Source organism: Doryrhamphus excisus, unplaced genomic scaffold (genome assembly GCF_037039965.1).
Source record: "Doryrhamphus excisus strain RoL-2023G ecotype Guam unplaced genomic scaffold, RoL_Dexc_Guam_v1.1 HiC_scaffold_24, whole genome shotgun sequence".
In the NCBI taxonomy this organism is placed as follows: Eukaryota; Metazoa; Chordata; class Actinopteri; order Syngnathiformes; family Syngnathidae; genus Doryrhamphus; species Doryrhamphus excisus.
In genome coordinates, this window is record NW_027621862.1 from 7320621 (window position 1) to 7333338 (window position 12718).

The 12718-nt window shown below is 47.1% G+C and overlaps 5 non-coding genes across 5 annotated transcripts; all 5 read left to right on the plus strand.

Moving 5' to 3' along the window:
- The first annotated feature begins 1761 nt into the window (after positions 1-1761).
- Positions 1762-1835, plus strand: trnai-aau (transfer RNA isoleucine (anticodon AAU)). Its single transcript has one exon. It is a non-coding gene; the product is annotated as a tRNA-Ile (tRNA).
- A 406-nt stretch (positions 1836-2241) lies between these two features.
- trnaq-uug (transfer RNA glutamine (anticodon UUG)) lies at positions 2242-2313 on the plus strand. The gene has a single exon. It is a non-coding gene; the product is annotated as a tRNA-Gln (tRNA).
- A 2654-nt stretch (positions 2314-4967) lies between these two features.
- On the plus strand, positions 4968-5041 carry trnai-aau (transfer RNA isoleucine (anticodon AAU)). Its single transcript has one exon. It is a non-coding gene; the product is annotated as a tRNA-Ile (tRNA).
- A 587-nt stretch (positions 5042-5628) lies between these two features.
- On the plus strand, positions 5629-5702 carry trnai-aau (transfer RNA isoleucine (anticodon AAU)). Its single transcript has one exon. It is a non-coding gene; the product is annotated as a tRNA-Ile (tRNA).
- Positions 5703-10100: 4398 nt separating this feature from the next.
- On the plus strand, positions 10101-10172 carry trnaq-uug (transfer RNA glutamine (anticodon UUG)). Its single transcript has one exon. It is a non-coding gene; the product is annotated as a tRNA-Gln (tRNA).
- The last annotated feature ends 2546 nt before the right edge of the window (positions 10173-12718 follow it).

Here is a 12718-nt window from a genome sequence, read left to right on the forward strand (position 1 = left end):
GACATGAACTATTACTACTCTTAAATGCTCTAACCATATTTATATGTTTTAAACTGTTTTTTTTTAAACCATGTTACCTTATCTTTTATGTACCTTACACTCACACCACCCTTTTCTGCTTATAGCATGTCAACTGCCATGCAAGTCTGGAAGGCCATCAGAGAAGTAGCTAACTGCTACACTAACTGCTCTGAACGCTTCTTCAGTTTGATTAGAGAGACGCTGAACGTTATAATGCAGATAATGAATCACTTCGGTATTATGGTTAATGGAAATCAAAGGGATGATAGAAGCAAAACTGGATATAACCTGATCTGTAATTTTATACTCCTCTGGGACGCCACGAGGGATACCTATGGCGTCAATGTACGTCGGGTTGGGGGTGTCTAACCAGGATGAGGTTGACACACCTCGCCTGGTCCTCAGGGCGGCCGGTGGCATGAGGTGAGACCCTACGGAAGTAGCACTATGCACTAGGCGCTCCACATCTACTGACAATACTGTCATTGGAAGAAGGAAAGGAATCGGCGCACAAACACCAGTCATGTTCTCGGTCGGTAACCTATCACTCACGCCGGGTCCACCGCACCACCACCAGAGGTCAGCCCTGAGTATCGGCCGGAAGAAGGCATCCATCTGTAAGGTAGAATTACACCAAGAGATATTAATGCCGGGTTGTACCAATCGGGAACCTGTGGAAACGGTAATGCACATAAATTTACCTTTCGCCACTGTGCTGCTGAATATGGGCTTACCTTTGACCTCTGTAACCTCGGGGTGCGCTACGGCGAATGGCCGACAATTAGCCGAGGCTGCTTCTGGAGCAGTGGATGTATTCATCAGGGACACTCGGCGGAAATCACAGCGGGAACTATTTGCAATAAGGGGCCCACTCCCAGGCACGCTAAACAATCTGTTTTCCTTGTTTTAGCTTGTTCCACCATCAAAAGCCAATTGTTAAACTGTCCCGAAATACCTGTCAAGAGCACAAACAAGGTGTCCACCAGGTACCCGCCCTCAGACCCCAGCGTACCGATTGAGTCTGCGTCGGGGTACATAAAATAAAAAAAAAAACATAAAATATTGCCGTGGTGTCCTGTGGCCGGTTAGCTCAGTTGGTCAGAGCGTGGTGCTAATAACGCCAAGGTCACGAGTTCAACCCCCGTACTAGCCACTCTTCTTTATGTGCTCCAGGAACAACAAAAGCCTTGGTTGGCAACTTACCGGCCCCCATAACCGACATCACACCACCCACCCTCGAAAAGACCAAGGAAAGGTAAAGAAAACAGCATGTCAAAGCAGAGCGGCAAAAAACCTCTTGGTCACCAAGACTCAAGGAGCAGATCAATGGGGGCAGTGGACCCCATTATCCTCTTCAGACCACGAGTGCAGAGAATGCGGACCGTGAAGAAACAACAAAAGCCCCCGTTGACAACAGCTAACAGTACACCACCACAAGGAAAACAGCATGGCGGGGACAAAAGCCCAAAACCCCCCAGGCCCCATAACCAACAGCGCACAACCCAGTCAACTGCGAAACACCCCCATCAAGGCTGCCAACCGACCAGGGAAAGGTAAAAAAAACAGCATGGCAAAGCAGAGCAGCAGCAAACCTCTCGCCCACCGTGACTGCATGATCAATGGGGGCAGATGACCCTATTGTCCGAGAACCAAAATTTCGACCACGAGCACAGAGAATGCATCTGTTAAGGATGAGTTAGTTGATTTGAGCTGGAAACATTTGATGCAATGGTGTCCGGTGGTTGGTTAGCTCAGTTGGTCAGAGCGTGGTGCTAATAACGCCAAGGTCACGGGTTCAACCCCCGTACTAGCCACTCTTCTTTATGTGCTCCAGGAACAACAAAAGCCCACGGCGACAGCCCACTGGTCTCCATAACCAACATCACCCCACCCACCTGTGAAACACCTTCGACAAGACCGCAGAAAGACCGGGGAAAGGTAAAGAAAACAGCACGTCAAAGCAGAGCGGCAACAAACCTCTTGGTCACCAAGACTGCAAGGAGCAGATCAAAGATGGCAGTGTACCCTATTATCCTCTATCCAAACTTTTACATCACGAGTGCAGAGAATGCGGACCGTGAAGGAACAAAAAAAGCCCTCCCTGCCCCTGAACTACCCTTCCACACAATCCCCAGAACACCACCATCAGTGAAGTTATATCAACGCTAATGTAATCTGACAGGATGTACTTCAGGGCCCGGCGCTGTCTGTACCCTTGCAGGTTCCGTGGTGTAATGGTTAGCACCCCGGACTTTGAATCCAGTGGTCTAAGTTCAAGTCTTGGTGGAACCAAGGGATTGCCCTGTTGCCCTTGTATTTTGAGGGCAAAAAGGAGGCGTTTGCAAGTGGACCTGAGACCCTGTCACTGGTCACCTGAACAGGGACTTGAATCCGGGACACTCAGATCAAAAATCTAACCTTCAGGTGACTGGCTCAACCTTTGCTGATATTTGGCTTGTCCGTGTGGGCAGTTTAAGACCTCAGTCGATCTTGGAGGTGTCAATTCCGGGACCTGCCTCTTTCATTCCACTTCTTCTTCCTCCTCCATTCATCCCCACCCACCGCGGCTGAAGCAGTGGCAATACAGCCTGGACAACAGTGTCAGCGTGAGCCCATAGAGGGTTACCTGAATCCCTCTTTGACAGAGCCCCTCTTGAAATTGACTTTTAATTACTGAAGTGTGTGTGAGGGTTGCCTTGCTTTTATGCGTTTAAGGACGTTATTTTTCGTTGGCAGGTGCTGAGGGCCCAGAGTGGCAGCGGTTTCCCTGTTGGTCCCTTTTTTTCCACTTTTGGTTTGCTGAGTCACGGGTGCAGTGTGGTTTGGATCCCTCCCTTTATGTTACCGCTGTCGTGGTAAGCCCCAGCCCAGGCCTCTTTTCTTCAATGGAAGCAGTCAACTTGTGGAGTACGTCAGTGTTTGAAGAGCTGATCAACTGGTGCAGTTGCTTCTGAATGCTTCGCTGCAACTCGCGTGCTGACATCTTGGATCACAATGGTGGTGTGTCTGTCCATGAACTGATGACAGGTTCAATGGATTGATGATTTGCTGCGCTCTAGGACACAGAAATCATCCCGGACGACCCCCAAAATGTTGCCCCTCCACCACCGGGAGGGGTTGTATGCCTTGAAAATCCTGTGGTACAGAATAAGGACGACAATCCACGATGACTTGACGTATATTCACCCTCAGGATTTATTCTTTCTCTCAGAACAATAACAGCACTTCAGATCTCATAAGATGACTACACCAACAGTTGGCCGTTTGTTTCCAGCATTATTGGTTAAACAAACATTTGAACAGCTAAACATTTGTGATGTTAAGACATCGGCTTTACATGTCAATCTAGTGACAATTTCCACAGCCAATGTATACTTGTCACATATCTTTAGTACAATACTATCAGTAACACATTTCACATATTGCAGTTAACCTGCTGAATGCTATTCACCATACATTAAGGACTGCTAGCATTAGCCGTTAGCCATTTCACATGTGCTCAAGTGCTCTACAAAACATTTATAACAAACCACTTTGCAGTCAGCTGTTTACTTTAGCAACTTCTACACTCTTTACAGTCATTTGCATACATTATTTCTACTTTATACTAACATGTGGTACAGAATAAAGAAGACAATCCACGATGACTTGACGTATATTCACCCTCAGGATTTATTCTTCCTCTGTCGTTTTGTCACCTACTCTATACCGCCATCACTGCTAGCACCCCCTAGTGGACCTTGCGGTATTACACTCAAACGCCAACAATGGAGATTTGGTTATTTTAGACACAAACATATAAAAAATAGTAGGGTGTCTTTTTTCTTTTACAACTGAATTTTATATATATGACATGAACTATTACTACTCTTAAATGCTCTAACCATATTTATACGTTTTAAACTGTTTTTTTTTAAACCATGTTACCTTATCTTTTATGTACCTTACACTCACACCACCCTTTTCTGCTTATAGCATGTCAACTGCCATGCAAGTCTGGAAGGCCATCAGAGAAGTAGCTAACTGCTACACTAACTGCTCTGAACGCTTCTTCAGTTTGATTAGAGAGACGCTGAACGTTATAATGCAGATAATGAATCACTTCGGTATTATGGTTAATGGAAATCAAAGGGATGATAGAAGCAAAACTGGATATAACCTGATCTGTAATTTTATACTCCTCTGGGACGCCACGAGGGATACCTATGGCGTCAATGTACGGGTTGGGGGTGTCTAACCAGGGTGAGGTTGACACACCTCGCCTGGTCCTCAGGGCGGCCGGTGGCATGAGGTGAGACCCTACGGAAGTAGCACTATGCACTAGGCGCTCCACATCTACTGACAATACTGTCATTGGAAGAAGGAAAGGAATCGGCGCACAAACACCAGTCATGTTCTCGGTCGGTAACCTATCACTCACGCCGGGTCCACCGCACCACCACCAGAGGTCAGCCCTGAGTATCGGCCGGAAGAAGGCATCCATCTGTAAGGTAGAATTACACCAAGAGATATTAATGCCGGGTTGTACCAATCGGGAACCTGTGGAAACGGTAATGCACATAAATTTACCTTTCGCCACTGTGCTGCTGAATATGGGCTTACCTTTGACCTCTGTAACCTCGGGGTGCGCTACGGCGAATGGCCGACAATTAGCCGAGGCTGCTTCTGGAGCAGTGGATGTATTCATCAGGGACACTCGGCGGAAATCACAGCGGGAACTATTTGCAATAAGGGGCCCACTCCCAGGCACGCTAAACAATCTGTTTTCCTTGTTTTAGCTTGTTCCACCATCAAAAGCCAATTGTTAAACTGTCCCGAAATACCTGTCAAGAGCACAAACAAGGTGTCCACCAGGTACCCGCCCTCAGACCCCAGCGTACCGATTGAGTCTGCGTCGGGGTACATAAAATAAAAAAAAAACATAAAATATTGCCATGGTGTCCTGTGGCCGGTTAGCTCAGTTGGTCAGAGCGTGGTGCTAATAACGCCAAGGTCACGAGTTCAACCCCCGTACTAGCCACTCTTCTTTATGTGCTCCAGGAACAACAAAAGCCTTGGTTGGCAACTTACCGGCCCCCATAACCGACATCACACCACCCACCCTCGAAAAGACCGGGGAAAGGTAAAGAAAACAGCATGTCAAAGCAGAGCGGCAAAAAACCTCTTGGTCACCAAGACTCAAGGAGCAGATCAATGGGGGCAGTGGACCCCATTATCCTCTTCAGACCACGAGTGCAGAGAATGCGGACCGTGAAGAAACAACAAAAGCCCCCGTTGACAACAGCTAACAGTACACCACCACAAGGAAAACAGCATGGCGGGGACAAAAGCCCAAAACCCCCCAGGCCCCATAACCAACAGCGCACAACCCAGTCAACTGCGAAACACCCCCATCAAGGCTGCCAACCGACCGGGGAAAGGTAAAGAAAACAGCATGGCAAAGCAGAGCAGCAGCAAACCTCTCGCCCACCGTGACTGCATGATCAATGGGGGCAGATGACCCTATTGTCCGAGAACCAAAATTTCGACCACGAGCACAGAGAATGCGTCTGTTAAGGATGAGTTAGTTGATTTGAGCTGGAAACATTTGATGCAATGGCGTCCGGTGGTTGGTTAGCTCAGTTGGTCAGAGCGTGGTGCTAATAACGCCAAGGTCACGGGTTCAACCCCCGTACTAGCCACTCTTCTTTATGTGCTCCAGGAACAACAAAAGCCCACGGCGACAGCCCACTGGTCTCCATAACCAACATCACCCCACCCACCAGTGAAACACCTTCGACAAGACCGCAGAAAGACCGGGGAAAGGTAAAGAAAACAGCACGTCAAAGCAGAGCGGCAACAAACCTCTTGGTCACCAAGACTGCAAGGAGCAGATCAAAGATGGCAGTGTACCCTATTATCCTCTATCCAAACTTTTACATCACGAGTGCAGAGAATGCGGACCGTGAAGGAACAAAAAAAGCCCTCCCTGCCCCTGAACTACCCTTCCACACAATCCCCAGAACACCACCATCAGTGAAGTTATATCAACGCTAATGTAATCTGACAGGATGTACTTCAGGGCCCGGCGCTGTCTGTACCCTTGCAGGTTCCGTGGTGTAATGGTTAGCACCCCAGACTTTGAATCCAGTGGTCTAAGTTCAAGTCTTGGTGGAACCAAGGGATTGCCCTGTTGCCCTTGTATTTTGAGGGCAAAAAGGAGGCGTTTGCAAGTGGACCTGAGACCCTGTCACTGGTCACCTGAACAGGGACTTGAATCCGGGACACTCAGATCAAAAATCTAACCTTCAGGTGACTGGCTCAACCTTTGCTGATATTTGGCTTGTCCGTGTGGGCAGTTTAAGACCTCAGTCGATCTTGGAGGTGTCAATTCCGGGACCTGCCTCTTTCATTCCACTTCTTCTTCCTCCTCCATTCATCCCCACCCACCGCGGCTGAAGCAGTGGCAATACAGCCTGGACAACAGTGTCAGCGTGAGCCCATAGAGGGTTACCTGAATCCCTCTTTGACAGAGCCCCTCTTGAAATTGACTTTTAATTACTGAAGTGTGTGTGAGGGTTGCCTTGCTTTTATGCGTTTAAGGACGTTATTTTTCGTTGGCAGGTGCTGAGGGCCCAGAGTGGCAGCGGTTTCCCTGTTGGTCCCTTTTTTTCCACTTTTGGTTTGCTGAGTCACGGGTGCAGTGTGGTTTGGATCCCTCCCTTTATGTTACCGCTGTCGTGGTAAGCCCCAGCCCAGGCCTCTTTTCTTCAATGGAAGCAGTCAACTTGTGGAGTACGTCAGTGTTTGAAGAGCTGATCAACTGGTGCAGTTGCTTCTGAATGCTTCGCTGCAACTCGCGTGCTGACATCTTGGATCACAATGGTGGTGTGTCTGTCCATGAACTGATGACAGGTTCAATGGATTGATGATTTGCTGCGCTCTAGGACACAGAAATCATCCCGGACGACCCCCAAAATGTTGCCCCTCCACCACCGGGAGGGGTTGTATGCCTTGAAAATCCTGTGGTACAGAATAAGGACGACAATCCACGATGACTTGACGTATATTCACCCTCAGGATTTATTCTTTCTCTCAGAACAATAACAGCACTTCAGATCTCATAAGATGACTACACCAACAGTTGGCCGTTTGTTTCCAGCATTATTGGTTAAACAAACATTTGAACAGCTAAACATTTGTGATGTTAAGACATCGGCTTTACATGTCAATCTAGTGACAATTTCCACAGCCAATGTATACTTGTCACATATCTTTAGTACAATACTATCAGTAACACATTTCACATATTGCAGTTAACCTGCTGAATGCTATTCACCATACATTAAGGACTGCTAGCATTAGCCGTTAGCCATTTCACATGTGCTCAAGTGCTCTACAAAACATTTATAACAAACCACTTTGCAGTCAGCTGTTTACTTTAGCAACTTCTACACTCTTTACAGTCATTTGCATACATTATTTCTACTTTATACTAACATGTGGTACAGAATAAAGAAGACAATCCACGATGACTTGACGTATATTCACCCTCAGGATTTATTCTTCCTCTGTCGTTTTGTCACCTACTCTATACCGCCATCACTGCTAGCACCCCCTAGTGGACCTTGCGGTATTACACTCAAACGCCAACAATGGAGATTTGGTTATTTTAGACACAAACATATAAAAAATAGTAGGGTGTCTTTTTTCTTTTACAACTGAATTTTATATATATGACATGAACTATTACTACTCTTAAATGCTCTAACCATATTTATACATTTTAAACTGTTTTTTTTTTAACCATGTTACCTTATCTTTTATGTACCTTACACTCACACCACCCTTTTCTGCTTATAGCATGTCAACTGCCATGCAAGTCTGGAAGGCCATCAGAGAAGTAGCTAACTGCTACACTAACTGCTCTGAACGCTTCTTCAGTTTGATTAGAGAGACGCTGAACGTTATAATGCAGATAATGAATCACTTCGGTATTATAGTTAATGGAAATCAAAGGGATGATAGAAGCAAAACTGGATATAACCTGATCTGTAATTTTATACTCCTCTGGGACGCCACGAGGGATACCTATGGCGTCAATGTACGGGTTGGGGGTGTCTAACCAGGGTGAGGTTGACACACCTCGCCTGGTCCTCAGGGCGGCCGGTGGCATGAGGTGAGACCCTACGGAAGTAGCACTATGCACTAGGCGCTCCACATCTACTGACAATACTGTCATTGGAAGAAGGAAAGGAATCGGCGCACAAACACCAGTCATGTTCTCGGTCGGTAACCTATCACTCACGCCGGGTCCACCGCACCACCACCAGAGGTCAGCCCTGAGTATCGGCCGGAAGAAGGCATCCATCTGTAAGGTAGAATTACACCAAGAGATATTAATGCCGGGTTGTACCAATCGGGAACCTGTGGAAACGGTAATGCACATAAATTTACCTTTCGCCACTGTGCTGCTGAATATGGGCTTACCTTTGACCTCTGTAACCTCGGGGTGCGCTACGGCGAATGGCCGACAATTAGCCGAGGCTGCTTCTGGAGCAGTGGATGTATTCATCAGGGACACTCGGCGGAAATCACAGCGGGAACTATTTGCAATAAGGGGCCCACTCCCAGGCACGCTAAACAATCTGTTTTCCTTGTTTTAGCTTGTTCCACCATCAAAAGCCAATTGTTAAACTGTCCCGAAATGCATGTCAAGAGCACAAACAAGGTGTCCACCAGATACCCGCTTATCGCCCTCAGACCCCAGCGTACCGATTGAGTCTGCTTTGGGGTACATAAAATAAAAAAAAAACATAAAATATTGCAATGGTGTCATGTGGCCGGTTAGCTCAGTTACTCAGAGCGTGGTGCTAATAACGCCAAGGTCACAGGTTCAACCCCCGTACTAGCCACTCTTCTTTATGTGCTCCAGGAACAACAAAAGCCTTGGTTGGCAACTTACCGGCCCCCATAACCGACATCACACCACCCACCCTCGACAAGACCGGGGAAAGGTAAAGAAAACAGCATGTCAAAGCAGAGCGGCAAAAAACCTCTTGGTCACCAAGACTCAAGGAGCAGATCAATGGGGGCAGTGGACCCCATTATCCTCTTCAGACCACGAGTGCAGAGAATGCGGACCGTGAAGAAACAACAAAAGCCCCCGTTGACAACAACTAACAGTACACCACCACAAGGAAAACAGCATGGCGGCGACAAAAGCCCAAAACCCCCCAGGCCCCATAACCAACAGCGCACAACCCAGTCAACTGCGAAACACCCCCATCAAGGCTGCCAACCGACCGGGGAAAGGTAAAGAAAACAGCATGGCAAAGCAGAGCAGCGGCAAACCTCTCGCCCACCGTGACTGCATGACCAATGGGGGCAGATGACCCCATTGTCCGAGAACCAAAATTTTGACCACGAGCACAGAGAATGCGGTCTGTTAAGGATGAGTTAGTTTATTTGAGCTGGAAACATTTGATGCAATGGTGTCCTGTGGTCGGTTAGCTCAGTTGGTCAGAGCGTGGCGCCAAGGTCACGGGTTCAACCCCCGTACTGGCCACTCTTCTTTATGTGCCCCAGGAACAACAAAAGCCCACAGTGACAACCACCTGTGAAACACCCTCGACAAGACTGCAGAAAGACCGGGGAGAGGTAAAGAAAACAGCATGTAAAAGCAGAGCTGCAACAAACCTCTTGGTCACTGAGACTGCAAGACTGCAAGGAGCAGATCAAAGGGGGCAGTGGACCCCATTATCCTCTACCCAAAATTTAGACCACGAGTGCAGAGAATGCGGACCGTAAAGGAACAACAAAAGCCCCTGTCAACAACACCCCGGCCCTCACGCCCCAGTGCGGCGTTGCCCGGGGAATATGGATCGCAGGTATTTGTCAAAACAGGGGCTTGTTGGTCTAGAGGTCCCGAGTTCAATTCCTGGACAAGCCCTCCCTGTCCTTTGACCTGATTATTGCTTTTTCTTTCGACACAATTCCCAAAACAACAGGATCAGTGAAGTTCAATCAACTTCAATCAAGTTCAATAATGGAATCTGACAGGATGTACTTCAGGACCTGACAATGTCTGTACCCTTGCAGGTTCCGTGGTGTAATGGTTAGCACTCTGGACTTTGACTCCAGTGATCCAAGTTCAAGTCTTGGTGGAACCAACTTGCCCTGCAGCAATCAAACATTTGGACTGTGTTTTCCTTGACCGTTAATGTGTGATTACTTGTTGATTTGAGTACAAATACACAGTGGTAACCGTGGACAACAACTTGTCAAAAGCTCAGAACCTCACAGATGATGTCGCTGTATATCAGTTGAAATGCAATGGAAACTGGTTGCCAGTATTGTTACAAGCATGAGACTTGTCAACTCATGAGTCAGGGGATTTCACATGGATCCCCTGACACATTTTTGGTCTGAGGATTTCCCATGACTCACCACCGTCAGAAAAGTCTTGACACCATGACTGAACCCAAAACTGCATGTGGTCGACAGGATTTGAACCTGCGCGGGGAAAACCCAACAGATTTCAAATCCATCACCTTAACCACTCGACAACAACAACTTGTAAGATGCAAAAAACCCAGTGATTATGCCGTAATATCAGTCAAAGTGGAAGGTAACCTGCTAATTCAGCCAGCAACCATGAAGATCCAGGCAATTTCACCTGGATCTCCATTGTAACAGATGTCTTTACACCATGACGGCCCCAAAAGACCAATGGTTAAAATGCACCAAATATTCCGTGTTACATCAGTACAAATACAAGGAAAAGTGTTGGCCAATTACGTCAACAACCATGAGACTTGTCAACTCATTAGTGGTATTTGGGATCACATTTTGGGTCAGGGGATTTCCCATGAGGACCATGTGGTTTTGGTTTTTGGTGTGAGTCTCTGTGGCCGGTCGGCCAGTGGCTCGGCTGTTAACCGGCAGGCTGGTGGTTTGAGCCCACCCAGGGACACTCTCTGAATGCATCCTACGAATTAAGCCATCCAGGCCTTTGGTTTTTACGTTGTGTGGATGAGTGGTCTAAAGCGCCAGATTAAGGCTCCTTTTGCTCGGCAGGCACTGGTTGAAATCCCACAGCTGGCATTTTCCTGGTCAGGTCCATTATCCACGACGGGAATGATTTGGGAGCAAAGGACTGTCAGATTGTACAACACAGCTGAGCACTTTGAGAAGAAGATTAAGAGAGGTCTTTTTCCCATGAGAAGGGTTTGTTTTACCCGACTGGTTGTTGCAACCGCAACACTGCTCAAGGTTCAACATGACATTGTCACATACAAAACAGGAACTCCCCTTCAGTGTAACGAACCCCGGTCTTCCATGTGACAGGCGGAGATACTTTCCACTATACTAACGAGGACTGCTGCTGAGCTGATGACAGCAGTTCGTAGATAGCATTTCAAGATGACCCCAACGATTCAACCGAGACCGAAGACAAATCCTATCTCCAGTCAAAACCTATCCAAAGCGCACTGAATCCTAGCCACTAGACCACCATGGACCTTCTCTGCCAACACTGCAACAGCAGCAGAATTAGCTCAAATGGTAGTGCGCTTGCTTTGCATGTGAGAGGTAGTGGGATTGATATTTGTTTGGATGATTTGTTTAGATGATGTAGGATAAACTGTGCAGTTGTTTATTTAAGAGGATAAGTGTAGATAAGCTAGGAAAACTGTTGTCCACTGTCCATTAAAAGTGACCAGCCATTTGGTATTGAAAATTTGGATGGTAGGTTTGTCCTGGAAGATCGAAAAAAGGCCATGCAAAATGGGAAGCAATCTAGAGTTATATTACACAGACTCAAGATACATGACCACAAGTTGTTGCTATTCCCAAGGGTGTCTGAGCCATGCATTCATTCTTCAAACAAGGGAGTGCATCAGGACTTGAATTGGAGACCTCTTGATCTGCAGTCAAATGCTCAACCACTGAGCTACAACCCCTCAGACACACCAAACATCATTACACGATGGGAACTAACTTCTGCATATGCACTTCACCAGCACACATCCTCATGGTGACTGGGAGAATTTAACAAACAAAGAATGACTTCTTGATGACTACCCTTCACCGAACCACTGAAACTGGACAGACTTGTGTAGCCCCGCACACAAACCAAGTTTCTTCCTCACATGCTGCCAGCTGATCCTTGACATCAGCTGTCACAAACATTCGCGTCATTTGGGGAACTCCTGATCCACGGTTACAGCTGATTTGTAGAGTAAGTAAAAAAGTCACCATACACTTACTGTTAAAGGAAGACACAGTCCAAACACTCAATTGCTGCAGGGAAAGTAGGTTCCACAAAGACTTGAACTTGGATCACTGGATTCAGAGTCCAGAGTGCAAACCATTACACCATGGAACATGCAAGTGCATTGTAGCGTCCTGGAGTACACACTGTCAGATTACATTAGCAGACCAAACATCATTACACGATGGGAACTAACTTCTGCATATGCACTAAACCAGCACACATCCTCATGGTGACTGGGATAATTTAACAAACAAAGACTGACTTTTTTTCTGGGTCAGCTAGGTCGAAAAGGTTTACTTAAACAAGTTATTCCTTGTGTGCACGGTCATCTCCTTGGCCTTCTCGGTGTTGAGGATGAGGGAGCAGAAATCTTCTGGCATACTGTACTTGACCACAGTAGGAGGACAAACGAGGTTGGTTTCACATTTCAGGGAAGGGGCC